Here is a 19,203-nt window from a genome sequence, read left to right as displayed (position 1 = left end):
TGAAAATGACAGATCTCTCCATTCTTTGTGGGAAAACTTGAAAAATCTGCAGTGTATCAAATACTTATTTGCCCCACTGTACATACATAAATCGTTGCAAAGCTGCTTTACAGAAAATTTTAATTTGTTTTGTTTAAATATTTAATTTAATTTAATAAAATTTTTATTTTAATTTTTAGTACAAAATTCCCAAACTTCCATTTGTGTGTTTTCATAGTCTTGATGACTTAGGTGTATCCAAATATTTGACTGGTCATGTAGCTGTGGACTAAATGTGCGCAGCTTTATTTTCTAGGAATCGTATTTGGAAACATTCTTGAGGCCGTCAGCTGATGGAATTATAATTCAGTGGGTTTTTTTGTAGTTTTTTCTGCTTTCAGGGTATGATTATACATCAGGGAAAGAAACCTCATGTGGTCACTTTGCATAAGTCTCTTTAGCCCACCTTCCTGTCTTTGATCATAAGCCACAGCTCAGGGGTTATAAATGGAGTGTTTTGCTGACTCACAGCTGCCCTTCAGAATGCCGTCAGTCAGAACCGCTGTGTCAGCCTGACGGTCATTCCCCTGTGATCGATGCGGCCTGACTGCACAGCCTCTGATGCATTACCTCTAGAGTCTTACACTTCCAGGTGTAATGTAGAAATGACAAACAGAAAGAATAGGAACGCTACTTTCAGTTCACACTTGTTTGAGTAAACGATTCAAAATACTACATTGAATCACCAGCTTTTTAAATAGTTTGACCTTTTAAAGTTTCAATGTCTCAGAGCATTGTTTTTCAAGGAATGCGTTCCATTGTTAATCTTCCTGTGTGGCCTATAACGGAAAGTGTCAATGAGTCACTCTATTAAAGCATGAATCACATCATACTTTAGATTCTTTTCAACATCTAAAGCTACTTAGCAAATGCTTTTGTCTTTGAATAAACATCCTCATGAATCATACTTGTTTTTTGTATTATATTTATGCTATTTATTTACATAGTCAGTACACATGAGTGTAATTAATCAGAGTTTATTTTTGTAATTATTGTATAATCATGTTATAGTGTAGAATATTAATGATTTGACTTACAAGCTGTGTGTTGATTGTCAGTTCTTTACTATGCTCTCTGGGGAACTAGCTTTAATTCTACCTATTTAACTACCCTTTGACCTTAAATTGACCTAATTTTACCTATTTAACTTGTCAGACGGTAAAATAACATTCCAAACACATCACTCCAGTATGACTTTTTTTTTTTTTTGCTTATAAAATAAGTATGTTTCAGTGTGAAATATAATAGTAGATAATAGAGTCAGGTTGTGTTTCATGTTAAATATTATCAAGTTCCTTCTTAAATCCAGAGGGGATTTACAACTGTTTTAAATTTAAAAGGCAAAAATGACAGAAAAGGACAGATGCATTTCTGACTGCATTTCTGTTTTAAAATGTTTCATGCTCTGTCGATCCGTTTGTCGGGTTTTTGGTCTGGGCCTTTTATTGGCAAACTGTTAGGCAGGAAGTTATGACATATTTGTTTTATGAGGCACACATTCAAAACGATTTTCTTCTTTCTTTCTTCGATGTGAACCTGAATGGAGAGCAGAATTCAGCAGCATAAGCAAACAGTGAGTTTTACCCAGTAACCGCTGCACAAACAAATACAGTAATATATATATTTACTTAAACTATCCACAGCTCTGTCTTCAGCACCAGAATTTAGCAACATCCAGCACCTTATGATATCTTTAGTTTCGTTATTGCAGATTTCCCTTTTTTCCCACCGAATAATCAACCTCTGCTGATGATATCTGAGTCACTCACCTACATTTGTGATCATTAACTAACCTTTATAAAAGTCTTTGAAGATATTTATTTAATGCGGAAGCTGAAACTGAAGTGTAAATGACTGACTGAGCTGCTGTATAAATGTCATAGATTGACGAGTCATGAGTTTGAGCATGTGCTAAGAACTTGATTGGCTATGACTTCAGCACACAAGTGCATTTTTGTTGTAGATCTGTGGGAGTCTGTTCTGTTAGCGCACATTAGGACTGGATGTTAAATGCAACTAAACATGTAATCATGCATAGTGTATTTGTTTTGTTTTTACAAAAATTTGTTTTTACGTCAAAGGCCATGTGTTCAATCAAATTTTACATCTGTCACTTGGCTAAAATTTTGCCCAGTTTTTGTTCCATGTTTTAGTGCTGTTGTTAGTGCATACCTAAAATTGTTAATTTTCCTATTCATTTGAATAATTTTGCAAATTGTCGAGTCTGTGCCATTGGTAATAATTGATAATATTACACATTTTTAATGTTTATTGTTAAGTATTTGTGTTTGTTTTATCCTAAACAATTTAAACTTCTTAACATATCTGGGTTGAAAAGTTGAGAACCGGCGATTAAAAATATATAGAACACAGTAAAATGTGAAATGTGTCACAGAAAATATGGATATATAGTATATGTTCAATTGTGAATGATAAGACATCTTTATTGACACCAAATAGACAATAAGGTGCTAGGGAACATGACAAATCATTTTATACTGTGATAAGAAAAGCAACTCACTTTGATATCACCACTGTAGTGATAAGAAGATAAGATTATGTAATTTGTCCTACATTGTCAATGTTGTCTTAAAACAGTATGCAAACTACTGCAAGATTTTTTTGATTTTCTGAACAAAATGTTAGTGGTGCCACAATGTCAGGGTGGTTGTCAGGTGCTAAGCGATTGCTAAAGTGTTTTGCATGGGTTTTATTGCTACACTAACTGCTAAATACTAAACTATACTTTTGCATAACCGTCTCATAAACTGTTGCTTGGGGTCAGTTTCTATTTTCTGTGAGACACACTTAGCCTTTTTACACTTGCAGCTAATCTGCACAGGCCTTGACTTAAAACGGAACCTTGCTGTCCTCTGATAACATTAATCTTAAGCCTGGCATCATTGATTATTTGCTTGACAAATGATAATTTAGTGCTGCTAATTTGTCAATGCTGTATTGTTCTGTTCAGATACCGGCCTCTGCCTGCTTGTCAAGCTAATGAGGAAAACTTGATTAGCCCAGAGCCCACCTCTGATGGTTTGTTTCCCGGCTTGTCACTTTGAGGGAAACCTTCTACTCTGTGTTGCTGACCGTTTGTATATTTCTTTTTTCAAAGGCAGACCACTGTCACCTGACTCCTGGACCCGTTCGTGTTGCAATGTGTGTTGTGTTATATGGCTGTTTTCTTTTCAGCTGAATTCAGCTGCCCTTGGCTCAGGCCTGATAGGGACGAGCCTTTCATCCTCCCACAAAGTGATAGAGCGGTGATGGCCTTTGTTCTCTGAGGTCCTTCCCGGACTGAGGCACAAGTGACTTGGCAAAACGTCTCCTCCCACAGATCCTGTAATCCCCAAGTTGACCGAAGAGACTCATTTACTTGTAATTATCTAATGGAAAGTGAATAATATCAGTGGAGATCATCTCACTCCAGGTGGAATTATGAACTCCTATTTAAGTGTATAGATTAGATGAACTTGAATGGACATGCACTGTTTTTTTGATGGATTTGCTTGTATATTTTTTGGTTTTATTCTAGATGTTCTCCTGATGAACAGTTAATGGCTCTTCAACTAGTGAAAGTTGAGTCTAATGTTGATTATGATTATCAGAAAATGTCTGCAGGTGGCAAATGATAAGTGGATGATTGTGAAGGTGTTGTGTCTGAATAATAGTTCCTCTAAACGGTTGGTAGCAGGGGGTTTACCCGTGGGGGCCAAAGGGGGGTAGCAGAGAAGATCAAGGGTAGCCCGGGACATATTGGAGGTCAACGCTCTAACACCCAATCTTGCCAGGCAACCGCTCCTGGAATGTTCTCACGGGCTGCGCAGGGGAAGTCAGGAGCCCCCCACAATTGGCCAAGAGTTAATATTGGCCTTCCGGGCCAAAGGTTAAATTTGGAGAGGTCAGGCAGGAGTGCAGGAATGAGCTGATTTGTTGAAACAGTGCCCCAGTTTTTATAAACTGCTCCTCAGAAGTGCTGGCTGAAGGGGGCCAGTGTGAAAAGTAATGCTCTCCTGACTTCAGAACACCCATTGAGCAACAGCTGGCTGAGGAGTTGGGTTACCTCCTTCATACTGTACAATAGACAAGCCAGCGCTCTCAAGCATATGCAGACAGATGTTCATGCCATAAACACACTCATTTGTTAGTCCTAGACAGGAAGAGCCTTGAACATTTATTAATTGTAGCTCTGACAAAGATCTTACATCTCATCTCATCTCATCTTGTTTCATTCATTCATTCATTCATTCATTCATTCATTCATTCATTCATTCATTCATTCATTCAGTAAGTCATTCATTCATTCAGTCAGTCAGTCAGTCAGTCAGTCAGTCAGTCAGTTATTCGTTCAGTCATTCATTCATTCATACAGTCAATCATTGATTTGATTAAACAAGATTCATTCATTCATGTTCTCACTCAAGTCAATGAATTATGTTCATTCATTCAGTTTACATTGACTTCATAGCATTCATTCAGTCCTTTATTAATTAAACTATATTCAGTCATTAATTCATTTACTCGTTACACATTAATTAACTTGTTTATCAGATGTCTGGAACATCTAGATTTTTGACCATTCATTCATTCACTAGCTCAGTCAGAGAATTTCTGCTCATTAATTAATTGATTAATTCATCCATCGATTAAACTTCATTCATTCATTAATTATTTCATAAATGTATTTACCCAATGACTCAGTTATTAAATGACTGTTTCTTCACCGATTGATTGATTGATTGATTCATCCATTGATTAACCTCCATTCATTCATTCATTCATTCATTCATTCATTCATTCATTCATTCATTCATTCATTCATTCAGTTTATCTGGACGTTTTCCATTCATTCAGTCATCCATTGTTTAAACTTCATTCATTAGTTTACTCACCCAATCACTCATTAGTTGCCCATTCATTCAATCATTCATTAATTAATTTACTCAATCACTCACTGAACTGTTTGTCCATTCATTTAATCAGTTGCACTTTCATCCATTAAATTGCATCCGTTCATTCTCTCACTTGTGGCCTGACTGTTCATTCATTGATTCCTTTATTAATTCAATGCCTGTTAATTGACTCAGTCACTCACTTGCTTTGCATTCCATGACTATTCATTCATTCATTCATTCATTCATTCATTCATTCATTCATTCTCAGCTCTTAATTTTAGCAGATGCTCATGTGATCTTCAGTGAACAGGATAATAGTCTTGTGCCTGTACAGCAGGATCCTGATCCCTCCCTCTGCCCTTGGCTCATGTTTCCCTAAGAGGCTGGAATGCATGAATGGAGGCCTCTTCATATCAGCAGCTCGCTCCTTCATTCATAAATGTTTATACCATCAGTCACCTGACCTATACTGTTCAAATAGGGGTGGATGCCAACATAGCGGAACTTAAACGTTTAGTGCTATTATTAATGTTTACCTATGGTTCGTTTCCAACTGAGTGTACCTGATTAACAAGAACAATGTAAACAGCTCATCATTTCCTCTTACACACTCCTGGGGAGGTCTTGGAGGAAACTGGGGTGCAATTCAAGTAGCATAGGGCAACATGTCACAGTTACAGCTTTGAATAAAGGCAGTGCATATATCTCTTCACAAAAGCCAATTGATCTACTGCTGTTCATCCTTGAAAGAATATCCATATCATATAATGACAGCACTGTGTGGAGCTATTTCAAAAGCATGTCACTTTATAATGAACAAAGCCAGTTTTCTGTGTCTTCTAGGAGGAATGTTTTACTTTGGGGTGTGTTCACACAGAGCCATTTAATTGTGTGCGTGCAAGTCTGTCTTGAGAGAAAAGAAAATCCCTGTCATATTTATACAACGCCTTAATGATGAAGGGGTCTCTCATCACCTTCTCTTGTATTCTTTCGCAAGTTGAATGATGATATGCATGGTTGACCCACTTACAAGTAAACGGAAGGACAGACCAGCCTAAACAGAACCAGAGGCCTTGTCCATCCCAAAGATGCCTCTTTGACAAATGACTCAGGTTCTTGGTCATGCAAACAAAGGCCTGATCCCAGGTCGGCCCTGAGACCTTCGCCGTGACAGATTGCACCTGGTTTTAGGGGTAAGGTATAACTTGTTCATTGTTGGCTGTTCATAATTGTATGCAGCTGCTTATTCCACTGTTGTGTGTCCAGAGGCCCACAGAGTGCTGACCTGAGGTAAGCCATAACAATCGTGGCAGACAAGTCACCCCTACCTATTTGGTCTCATACATCTTCCCAAGGTCATGCAGAGGTTTCAACTGTCCCATAAGGGAATGCTCACCGCTAACAGCTGACTGGTTCGCACTGCACCACATTGGATGAGTTGATCCTGGATGGAGTTGATCCTGTGTGGAGTCACAAAAACTGAAACTGAATTTCTTGACTTTTCATCCAGACATTCATATTTCAGCTTTGAAACACTACCCTCCTCTGTCTCTAAAAGAAGAGCGCTATAAATCTGACCACACTGATTAAATGAACCTTACCATGTGTTCATCATAAGCATACAACACAAAAATACAACAACCCTGTGAATTCCCTTCCACACACTTAGACCCACAAGTGGTTGTTGGGGATCGGGCTTAACCGGCACCCGCTATCTTTCTTGAGTTCGGGGAGTGAAAGACAATGGCCTCCAAGTCTGGGACCTGTCACTTTAAATCATCTCTGATGTAGATTTGATGTGACATATTGGATACCATGATAATGAAGAAAGCTTCAGACACTGCTATCAATACTGCAATTCTCACAGCACTCAGTCCACCTCGCACCGAACGCGGATCCCCTCAACGGAGAACATAACATCAGGACATCATTAGTGCAATGTCATTGTGGACCATGAACACACCCTCGGAAAAAAATGGGTGTGTGATCATTTGTGCTTATCAGGGAATGGCAGAGCTGAACCCCTTTTTCGTGGTTCTCAGGAATGGGTTTTCTTGTAACATCACATGACACATATATCTTGAATAATAATTAGACAATGTATAATGGGCATTTCTCATTGATGGACTGTTTTGATTTAAGTCTGTACCAGTTGCACATGACACATGTTTATATTCATTTTTATTTATTTTTACCAGCACCATTAAGGTTAAACAGCATCTTACAGTACGTTGCAACATCTCTACAGTATAATGCAGAATTATTTCAGATATGTAAACTTACATAAACCGACACTGACTTTTTATTGACTGTTTTATCTCAAGACCTTGAGCTTTACAGTTTGATAATGAAAGTGAAGTTGTCTATATTGTTTTCAGAACGAAAGCGATAAAGCATGATAACTTGATTGAGCTCTGCGAAATACATTCAGGTCAACTCTGAGTATGTTTTCAAGACTATCTTAGTATTCTTTCACCTACACTTTATGGCAACACTTTATAACAGGGAACACTTATTCACTATTAACTACGATATTTCCCTCAATAAATTCCTAATTTGCTGCTTATAAATAGTTAGTAAGGTAGTTGTTAAGTTTAGGTATTGGGTAGGATTACAGATTTAGAATAAGGTCATGTAGAATAATGCATTAATATGTGCTTAATTACTACTAATAAATGGCTAATATTCTAGTAATATGTATTCTAATAAGCAACTAGTTAAGAGACCCTAAAATAAAGTGTTACCCACTTTATTTCTGCCCATTGCATGATAATCTTAATGGACACGTTACTCAAATGTCCTCATTTAATAAAAAAAATATTTACTTAAAACACTTTTGATTTATAAAGATTGCTTGGGAAAGTGGAGTTTGCTCATTGTGAAGTTCATTGTGCTTCTCTTAAGTGCCAGATATAATGAAACAAAGTGTAGTTCTACACAAGGTCCTCTAGGTGGTGCTTGTAATCCAGTTGCCCCTGTGGGACTTTGAGCAAATGGCTGTATTAGAAGTACTATAAGACAGGACACACTGCAGTCGCACACTCGGTGACATCTTGGAGGGGTGAAGTTGGGTGCATTTAGGTGCATTTAGCTGAAGTAGGGCAATTCAATTGAGTGGATTGCAAATGTTGTTATTAAAGGTATAACATGACCAGTAATAGCATGTTAGGCATGTGACAGTCCTTATGTGGACTTTTTTTTCTAGGGTCGGGAACTATTCACTTTATGTCCATCAAGTAAATGTGTACTTTGTACTTTCCCCAAAGAGAAAAAGAGAGAGAAGCACACAAAGCCGTGACCTCAAACAGATGCTTGATGTATAGTATCCGCAATAATGACGTGTCACGCAATAAGGCTGCACTCCAGCGATCTCAAGGAGATCATCAAGTCAGTGTTCCTCAAACAGACTTCGGTATTTAGTTTTCATGAACTCCAAGCTTTAGCCAAACCCAGCTTGCTGCGCTTCGTATAAATAGACCCCCATCTCTACCTTAAGAAGCTTAAATCCGATGGCATTCCAAGCATTGATCTTTCATCAGACAGGGATATCTGCCAAGGAACTGTGTGTTTATCTCAACGCTGAGTTTGTCTTATTGACTGCTTTATACACACACATCCCAGCCCAGCTGTTGTTCAGTAAAGGGGAATCTCCTTATGCAGTTTTCTCATCAATTTTGTTTACTTTATGCTCAAATGCGCCTTTCGTTGAGAGGCCGCGGTGTACGCTTTTCTACATGCGCTTACATCTAAGCATCTTTCTGTGTATGTACGTGAGTTTGTGTGCATGGGGGGGGGTCGACAGCATTCCTTGGTTGATGCATGTCTGTCTCCATATACCCCTCCCTTATGTAGCCTGCTTGCCCCGCCTGGTTGTTTCTCCAGGTTCTCATGGGACGGTAATCTACAACAAAGGCTTCCCAGCCCACACACTAGGAAGGGTAATGCTCCCACATAAGCTCTCCTCTGAGCAACGTGCTCTTAGCACAGCACACTAGCATGTGCTTTTCTAGAATAGTGCACTTAGCTACCTACCTCAGGTAATGGTGACATACATGCACATTTGTGTACAGTTTGTTATTTCGGTAAGAAAGCACCTGGCTGAATCTATCATGTAAAATAAAAGAAAGTTAGCAGTCAGCGTAAGCACCTGGCTAAATCTATTACGTGAGATAAATGTGAGTCAGCAGTTAGCACAAGCGTCTGGCTAAATCTGTTATCTCAGATGCTATGCTGCGTTTTGTAGCTGTCCGACAAACTTTCCCGCTTTTGTGTCTGAGAAGTTCAGCTCTCCGTGCCTGATTTTGTTTATCTTTTTCCCCTTTTACATCCCCGTTTCCTGTGTCTTCCTCCCGGCTGGAAGTTTTCGTTGATGTGAGGAGATATAGTGTTTCTCCACTTTCCACCACAGTGCACAGCAGCAATTCTTTAAGACCATCAGTTTTCACTCAACAGAACGATTATCGCCAAATCTGTCTGTTTTCAAGTGTGTGCCTGCACAAAGCACAGGAGCGTATGTCTTTATTATCATTCCCCCACAAAGATTGTTTTGGTTTTTTTAAGCCTCCACCCATATGAGCCCTATAGATCACCTCCTCTTATGACAGTCCCACAAGTCAGTTAGACTTATTTTATACCCCATTTTTTTGGGTAGGAGGTAATGTGTTGCATAAGATGGCTAGCCAGTGTTGAGGGAAAGGCAAGGCAAGGCAAGGCAAGTTTATTTATATAGCACATTTCATACACAGTGGTAATTCAAAGTGCTTTACATAAAAGAAAGTGAAATAGACATTAAAATCAATAAAAACATGGAAATAAGAATAATAAAAACAAGGAATTTTAAAATGATATAGAAAATGATTTAAAATAAATTTAAAGAAAATGATTATACATAAAATGTATTGCAGTCAGTTCGGACATACAGCACAGTGCTCATTCAAATGCACAGTTAAACAGGTGAGTTTTGAGTCTTGATTTAAATGTTGCTAATGTTTTAGCACATCTGATCTCTTCTGGAAGCTGGTTCCAGCTGCGGGCCGCATAATAGCTAAAAGCAGACTCCCCTTGTTTTGTGTGAACCCTTGGTATTTCTAACTGACTCGATCCTAATGATCTGAGTGGTCTGTTTGGTTTATATTCAGTGAGCATATCAGCAATATATTTAGGTCCTAGGCCATTGAGTGACTTATAAACGAGTAAAAGTACTTTAAAATCAATCCTAAATGTAACTGGAAGCCAGTGTAAGGACCTGAGGACTGGTGTGATATGCTCAGATTTTCTGGTTCTAGTCAGAATCCTGGCAGCAGCGTTCTGGATGAGCTGCAGTTGTCTAATGGTCTTCTTGGGAAGGCCGGTGAGGAGACCATTACAGTAATCCACCCTGCTGGTGATAAAGGCATGAACAAGTTTCTCCAAGTCTTGATTGGAGACAAAACATCTAATTCTTGCAATATTTTTGAGATGATAGTATGCTGATTTAGTTATTGCTTTGACATGACTACTGAAACTAAGGTCTGTCTCCAGAATCACCCCAAGATTTCTGACTTGATTTTTAGTTGTTTGACCCCTAGAGTCAAGGTATGCATTCACCTTGAGAACTTCATCTTTGTTTCCAAATGCAATGACTTTATGCTCAAATGCGCTTTATGCTGAAAGGGCTCCTGTTCTGGTTGAGGCCGAGCAAAGAGGTCAGATCCTGTTAAGACTATTTTACCTCCACACTGCTATCAAAATCCCACATGCATGCTATTTTATGTGCTCCACTGAGTTCATTTCTACAAAAATTTCAAATTTGATGTTTTTTGCAGAGTTTTTCCTCTAATAATAAAAAGGGAAAATGACTGGAAAGCTGAATGAATCTACTCACCCACAAGGCATTCCAAACCATTGGTTTTCTTTCTACCATTGAAAACAAAAGGAGAATGTTTATGGAATGTCCAAGCTGCTCTTTTCCAATAAAAATGGATGCTGATTCACACTTCAAAGAGAATAAAAATACACTATAAAAGTATCATAAATCTGCACATTTCATTCTGTTTTCTAAAGATATACGATTACATTGTGTGAGGTGAAGATTGCAAAGTAATTATTTGCCAATAAAAATCCCTCACATAAATGTGTGCATATGACTCTTGAATAAGTTTAGCACAAGATGTTTGAATGTTTTTGGCAACTGTTGACAACCACCAGGTGAATTTTGTTTTGTCAGAATATTGAATGACTATTATCGAGACATCTGTCCCCTAATATAATACAATGCATTGTTTTATTCATTCTATTAGATATGCTTTAAAACACTGTCAGTGCTGCAAAGCTCGGTCATGTTCTGCATATATTAAACAAATGGGTGAAAATAGAAGTGCTGATTTTGACTACTTGCACAGCTTTTCCTTTTTCAGTTCCTGATTCTTTTTAAGAGGTTGCACAATAGTTTCAATGAAGAACAAATGGCACATGTGCACGGACCCTACAGCATTTTGTGAATGGGGCTGGGGATGAGAAACTGCAGGAACTGCTGGAGAAGAGATCCAGGAAGTTGATTGGCTGGCTGCTCTTGGCACACGGGTAGTCTTTGATTGGATGACTGAAGAAGTATCTGGCCTTGGCCATTGAGAGGTCGAACTGTTGCTGTGAGTGTTTATGTGTGTTGTCAGTCTTCCGGACTCACGCTCAAACCCTGATGGGAAATGTTTATTTTGTACTTTCACCCACCAGGCTCAGAGGTTTGTCTCTTAGAGAAAAAGAGACCACTGTGCATTTTCACTGCTACAGATTCTGTATATTGAAAAAAATTAGAAAGAGGAAGTAAGCTTTTATGCTTCCTCTTTCTGACTGCATGCATGAGAAGGGCTAATTCGCAAACCCACTTCTATGTAATGCTCAGACCATTTGCTTTCATATATTTCTCAGTTTACAGTGGGAAAATGCTGCATGTTGTGGCACTATATATATATATATATATATATATATATATATATATATATAAACCAGGTGCTAGTTTCTCTGCTAACATTAATTGTGAATAAATACACAACCAAGAGAGTACACCATTTCATTCAACTCCTTCCATTTCCAACACTCATTCAAGACAGATTCATCATAAATGCACCTCATTCTGCAACATTGCCAAAATACTCAATCTCTGCTGCTCAAACATAACTTTCAAAGTTTCTTACAGGAGCCTCAGGTCACTGCATTGAATTCTAGTTGGTAGAAGCTATAGTTCAAGATGTTGTTTATGTCCTTTAGTGTAGCAAGTGGCCTACACAACTCTAAATCCAGTTATCAAGCTCTCTTTGCAATCCTGGGTCAAGATAGTTCTCCAATCTCTAAATCAAATCATACATACCAACTGTAAGATATGCTATAATTGACATATCTTATCAACAGCCCTAGTTAGAATATTCACTTTTTTTTTTCTTTTTTTTTTTTGCATTTTATGGACTGATTATGGAGGAAAAATGTGGTAAAGCGTGTTAAAGAGAGTGGAGATAACGACAACGACACTCTCTGAATGCATAATCGATTTAGCCAAATATATTTAATAAACAAATGCAAGAGGCGTTTCAATTCTGTGGAAATCTTTCTGAGGTTGCTGATTCTGTGTGGACTTGCTCAACAAACTCCCATTCACCTTGATTCAACTTTAAAAGCACTCTTCTAAAATAACATGTATCTTACCACAGATTTTTGTTGTAACTGCTTTCTTTAGAATGGTTTGACAAGTTTACTTGTGCTACAAGTTTAGCTTAAAGGGAAAGTTCACTCAAAAATGAACATTTTATCACCACCAAGTTGTTCCAAACCTGTATGAGTTTCTTTCTTCTGCTGAACACACAAAACAAAAAAAAAGACATTGAGAATAATGTTGGAAACCAAACAGTTGTCAGTAGCCATTGGTCTCTATAGTATGAAAAAAAATGCTATACAAGTCAATGGTTACCATAAACGGTTTGTTTACCAACATTCTTCAAAATATCCTTTTTTGTGTTCCACAGAAGTCATGCAAGTTTGAAACGACATAAGGGTGAGTAAATTATGAAAAAAAATTATAATAATTTGAACTCTGGGTGAACTCTGTAATACACAACTCACTTAATTCTCACTCACTGTATTCTTTGCAACTTACTCAGGTATTTGTTATAATATAATTTGACAAGTGTCTTAACAATAAGTATAACTTGTTTTCAGTGAGATGCATCATTACTTGACTGCACATTAAAACCAATAACTCTTGAATCACAGAATGTGCCACTTACTGGTCCTTCAAAAACAAGGATTTAAAAATGGATTTAATATTAATGACATTTAACATTTTGCTTGCAAGTAATTCGGTCATTCCTAAACACACGTTGGTATAGTCTGAGTAGATTAGAAAGGTGGTTTCTGGGTCGATTTGTGTTGATAAGACTGATCCAACAGGTCTGCCTTGACTGTGTGTTTCTTGCCTCTTTTTCTTAAGTAAGATTAGTGTGACAATGAAACACAAGCTACTGTGATCAGTTTCTCATATTGGTGTTTTGACAGTTGCAGGGATGTAATAGGTTCACTTTTTCGGGAATGTCGAGATTCAACCTTTCAACTTTGACCTTGTGTTATGACTGAAGTTAAGACTGAAACGATGAAAGCTATGCTGATTGTGTCTGAGACGGTCCATTGATCCTGAATAAATAGGACAGTATCACTGCAGGAAGTGATTCTGCAGAGTCTCGCGACTGTAATGTGTGCCCACAGGCTTTCTGTGATGGGCCTAATGGAAAGAGCATTGAGAATTCTTTGAGTTTTCAGCCTGTGGCCTCCTTTTGTCATTTGTTGCAGTGACTATTTTAGAATTGTATGCATTGCTAACCCCCGCAAAATTTATATGACAGCTTCGCTAGGGTGCTTGGGACAATCTGATGATCAATACATTTTTTAAAAGGCTGAAAAGGATAAATATGCATGCTCAAATTTGTTTATAAAGCAAAATATGTGACCCTGGACCACAAAACCAGTCTTAAGTCACTGGGGTATATTTGTAGCAATAGCCAAAAATACATTGTATGGGTCAAAATTATAAATTTTTATTTTATGCCAAAAATCAATAGGATATTAAGTAAAGATCATGTTCCATGAAGATATTTTGTAAATTTCCTAGCATAAATATATTAAAACTTATTTTTTGATTAGTAATATGCATTGCTAAGAACTTCATTTGGATGATTTTAAATGCGATTTTCTCAGTATTTTTAGTTTTTTGCTCCCTCAGATTCCAGATTTTCAAATAGTTGTATCTCGGCCAAATATTGTCATAACAATATTTATAAAAAACCATACATCAATGGAAAGCTTATTTATGCAGCTTTCATATGATGTATAAATCTCAATTTGGAAAAATTGACCCTTATGACTGGTTTTGTGTTCCAGGGTCACATATGGTAACATTTTATTTTACTCTTATGCCTTAGTAATAACAGTAAAAATAAACAGTAACAAAAGAAAACTGGGAAAAAAAAAGCTGCAAAAAGTTTTCTGCCTAACAAGTAACATCGATTTATAATTAAGCACCAATAAAATTTGATAATAATTAAGCACCAAATCAGCATATTAGAATGATTTCTGAAGGATCATGACACTAATGACTGGAGTAATGACTACTGAAATATCAGTTTTGCCATCAGATCAATCAATTAAGTTTTCAAAATATAATAAAATATGTTGTAATAAAACTTCACAATAGTACTGTTTTTACTGTATTTTATACAAATTCCTAATGATTCAAAATTTTTGACCTTTAGTGGCAATTAAATAATATCCTTTTGGTATCTGAAGAGCATGGAGAGTTCAAGTCCAGGAAATCACAAATAATGTGGCAAGGAAAGGAGTTCCTTTGCAATGTGTATCATCTTTGGCCCTTAATGAGAGATTCACAGACTTCACAGCATGTGTCCAGCATTTGTCCAACTTTTTTTCATTCCTGTCACAACTGTAGGAACGACTGGAAGTTTTACATAAAAAAAAGGAAAGGAGAGTTAAGAAAAAGAAAATGAAAATAAATGAATGCAATATAGCATGTCTCCATACACAAATTCAGGGGAGAGCAGGAATAATTGTTACACTTCTTGGTTTTTGCTTATTTATTCGGAAAATGTTTAGCCTCAAGCATTTAAACACTAAAACATTAAAACACACATCCAGCAAAACAAACAAGTTCACAATTCATAAAGAAAAGACATGTTTAATAATTATTAAACCCCAGATTTTAACACCCTGCTTTTTTAAGGCTTTTGTGGGTCATACTATAGAATAATATGGGAGACTATAGATCTCAACTCATAATCAAAACATTTTATTCAGAGGAAAATATGCAATTTGGTGCAGTTGCTTAAATTTATATGCCCAAAAGAAAAAATGAAATCCTGGTGGTTTGTAATGCAAATCAATGAGCTCTTTATAACAGCATGACAGAGTACTTACATAAAATGAATGTGAATATCAGATGCCACTCTATATATCTCTGAACAATATGTAAGTAAGATGTACAGATTACTTGTTACTGTTATTTAAAAGTAATTCCTTACCTTACAATATTACTGTCTCAGAATTGTAATGCGTTACATGACTCCTGTATTACTTTTGAGTTACTTTCACCAAAATAACTACAGAAGTAGAACTTAACATTCTAAAATGACAAAATGTACTAGAGCCCTGCCCTAATGGCAAAGTGTTTATATTTCGTTTCGGCTTTTTATTAAGTTCATTTAGAGAAAACGTTTGGAGCATTTTTTGTTCATTAAATAAGTTTATTCTTTCTTAAAGTAACAGCCAAGCGGCCAGCGGCAGACCGGCAGGCTGATCATAGCTTATGTTTGATCAATTTAGCCTTCTCAAATCATCACGACTTGCCTAAAATAAAATCTATAGATATACTAAAACAGTTCAAGCATATAACAATGTTTAAACGTTAAGCGTAGATAAATGTGCGCTGCTTCCAGTAGTTTGTGCGGAGAGTGGAAGCTAAAGCGCAGGACATGGAGGCACCAGCGTAATCAATTGCAATTTGTTTTCAATGGAAACAACTTACGCCGTAATTTTTGCTCATAAAGGTAAGAGTAATACATCATTCGTAACTGTAAAGGGTCTACTTTTATTTGTGTGCACTCACAATATCAACAAAACGTCGTGCTTTTATCTTGAACAGGAGCGCTTCACAAAAATGAACCACAAGTCAGCGAATACATGCCTCACAGACATGATAAATATATCTAAAGAAAACTTTAAATTACTACTTAACAAAATAAAAACAAAAACAAAAACTATTTAATATAATCGTTATCCGTGAAGATGCACTTCTCTCTAAAGGCACGTCTAACGAGGACATGGCTAATCCTTACTATTTTCCCGGACACATTCACGGTAATTACTTTTGCTCGGGATTTTGCTTTATTGTGTGTATTTGAATGCAGAACTCTTCAGCTGTGCTGACGGCTCGCTGCTGCTGCTGTTGGACACTAAACACCGTCGAACCGCTCTTCACAGTCACGGCACGGACTCATGTTATTTCCACCAGCGCAGCAATTTTTTTTAATCAATAATTGATGGATGTCTAAAATATAAAGATAAGGAGAAGCCTAAAACAGGCTCGAGGACCGGCCCGCGTCTGAACTATGACGTCAATATTGGCCCGAAGCCCGACCCTAGGGACATTAAATAAAAAAATGTAAAAAAAGAATTGGGCTAAAAGTGTGTTGTAAAACAAGCATTACTGAACATGTACCGAGTAAAATATTACTGAAAGTTTATTAGTAATGCCTTACACTACTGCGTTACAGCAAAAAGTAATCCGTTACTGTAATGCATTAGTTTTGTAACGCGTTACTCCCAACACTGCAAAAGACATAGTAGGCTTTAAAGGGTTCAATGCATATCCTACACTATAATGACAACAATGGTGTATTTTAACTTAACTCACACAAAATAGTTCTATTTTTTATTTATTTATTTTTAAATACTCCATTATTGTTAAAATTGTCTATTGTTTTGGGAGGAGGTCAAGCATTGAATTGTGAATGTACAGCTCCAACACAATGGGACATACAATGGGAAAAAAATGATTCCTACATAATAGAGGCCCAGCCAAGACATGTTACTATCCTGTGCTTTTGCTTTGCTGACCTATATAAAGGCATCGACCTTGCCTTTTCCTTCCTGCTGAGGCTTCTGAGCCTGAAAGAAAAGACATTTGCTTTGGTGTTTTTAAGATACTTGAGTTATGACACATCATGCTTCTGCAAGCCAGGGACATGCTCTGCCGGGTACTTAAGGGTGTAGCTGTTTGTCGAGGGCTGATATGACGGCTGCAGATACAACAAAGACAAATTGATTTTCCCAAAGCATGCGCAAGACACTCACTGAGACGCATGCAGTGACATTTCCCATTGCCAAAACAATGTCTCAGAGCGCCGAAAAGAAGAACAGAGCAGCCAGCAAAATGAGGGGTGCGAAAAAGGGAGGAGGAGAAAGAGGGAGCAAAAAGGCCCTTGTCCAGACGGCAAGCACATGCTCGTGTAACAGGAGTCCTGAATTCCACAAGGCTTACTGATCTTTTACTTCCCATTAAGCAGGGTAGACTGTGAGAGAGTGAGAGAGAGAGAGAGAGAGAGAGAGAGAGAGAGAGAGTGGGTGGGTTTAGCGAGGGTAAAGAGGGGGCAGGCAAATCTGATAAAATATCAAGTGGGTGACTTCTACCGGCCTTCTCAAAGCCTCGGGAACATCTGATTGGATCTGATTTCCAGCAAAGGCCCCTCTGATGTGGCGCGTCCTTGTGAAAAACGATGACCTGGGGAAAGGAGCTGCCCTTCAGGCCTTGCCTCCAGGAATGTTGCTCTGCAGCTCACATCCACAATGTGTCCCCATTGTTATTGTTTGTTTGTGTCTTGTGCCCTAGCTTTTGTTGATTGCCGGTCCCTGTCACTGACCGCTTCCCGTTGTTCATCTTTACTAACAACTGCTGTTGAGTTACTGAAGTAATGGGCTCTCAATAAGAGCCAGTTCTAACAATCTGCCTAATGAGTTTTAAGTTTTGATAGCAAGCAATCTAAAGTGCAGATGCCATGAGTCTTCCTCTGTCCAATCAAACAACACTTTTAGATTCATATTAGAATTTTGATGATAATCAGAGTCTCATCAATACCTGATAATTACATTAAAAAAGTGATCCAGCTGCTTTTTTTTTTCAGCTACAGGAACCGATGTTTCATGAACAATATTGATGTTCACAACCCGATCTTACAGCAATTCATGCTTATTTTACAAAGTGGCTAATTCGAATGAATTCCTACGACCTAATTCATACAAGTTTGTTAGATTTGAGAAAAATCATACGTATTTGACGATGTGGCAAATTCATAGGAATTTGTACACCCCTAACCCCGCCCCTAAACCTACCCCTCACACAAATTGTACAAAATTTGTACGAGTGAGGTCATGTGAATTAGTACGAATTAGCCACCTTGTAAAATATGTACGAATTTGTTGTGAGATAGTATTGTATATCCATATTTTAAAAAAAAAGTACTGCAAAAACTTCAGTATATTATGATATTATATGATATGATATTATATTATATCATATTAAGTTTCACACTTATACCATAAATGCAGTTATGAATGATTACGCAAACAAATTATTGAATCATATTTTTGAATGGATTCATTGAAAAGGACAGTTTAAACTGATTCATGGAAATGAACAGCACAATCATGATTTTATGAATATCTAATACATAACCCAGCCTGAGATATAATCCTGATTACTCATATTTCAGTTACAATAGTTCCTTCCATTTATCTCAGATCCTAAAAACCGAGTTGAAACATGGCTGCTGTGCCCTAGGATAGAATAGGGGTAGACAAACTTCCTTAGCCTGAAGGGATGTGTGTTTCACACAAATTTCAGTTTAACTGTGATTATTTCTTATTTATTTCCTATTATGACAATGTTTGGACACAACTCTGAATAGCGAACTGCTGAAATGACTAAGTAAAAAGAAAAGAAAAAAACTGGGTGTGTTTGTTTGAGTTTAACAAAAGACGAACTGGACAGCAGGAAGAGAAACCTGACAACATTGTGTGTTGTGTGATAGCAGAGATGTACTAGTCATTACATGTCACTGAAATCACTTGCACCTTTGAGTTATTGTTTTAGGGAAGCACATCCTTTCACTTTTGTGCTGAGCCCTTAATAAGGCTTAAATAAATATTATCATAGTATATTATGCAGGCATTGTTT

Source organism: Barbus barbus (assembly GCF_936440315.1).
Source record: "Barbus barbus genome assembly, chromosome: 1".
NCBI lineage: Eukaryota > Metazoa > Chordata > Actinopteri > Cypriniformes > Cyprinidae > Barbus > Barbus barbus.
The sequence above is the reverse complement of the archived record's forward strand: the minus strand, read 5'-3'. Positions refer to the sequence as shown.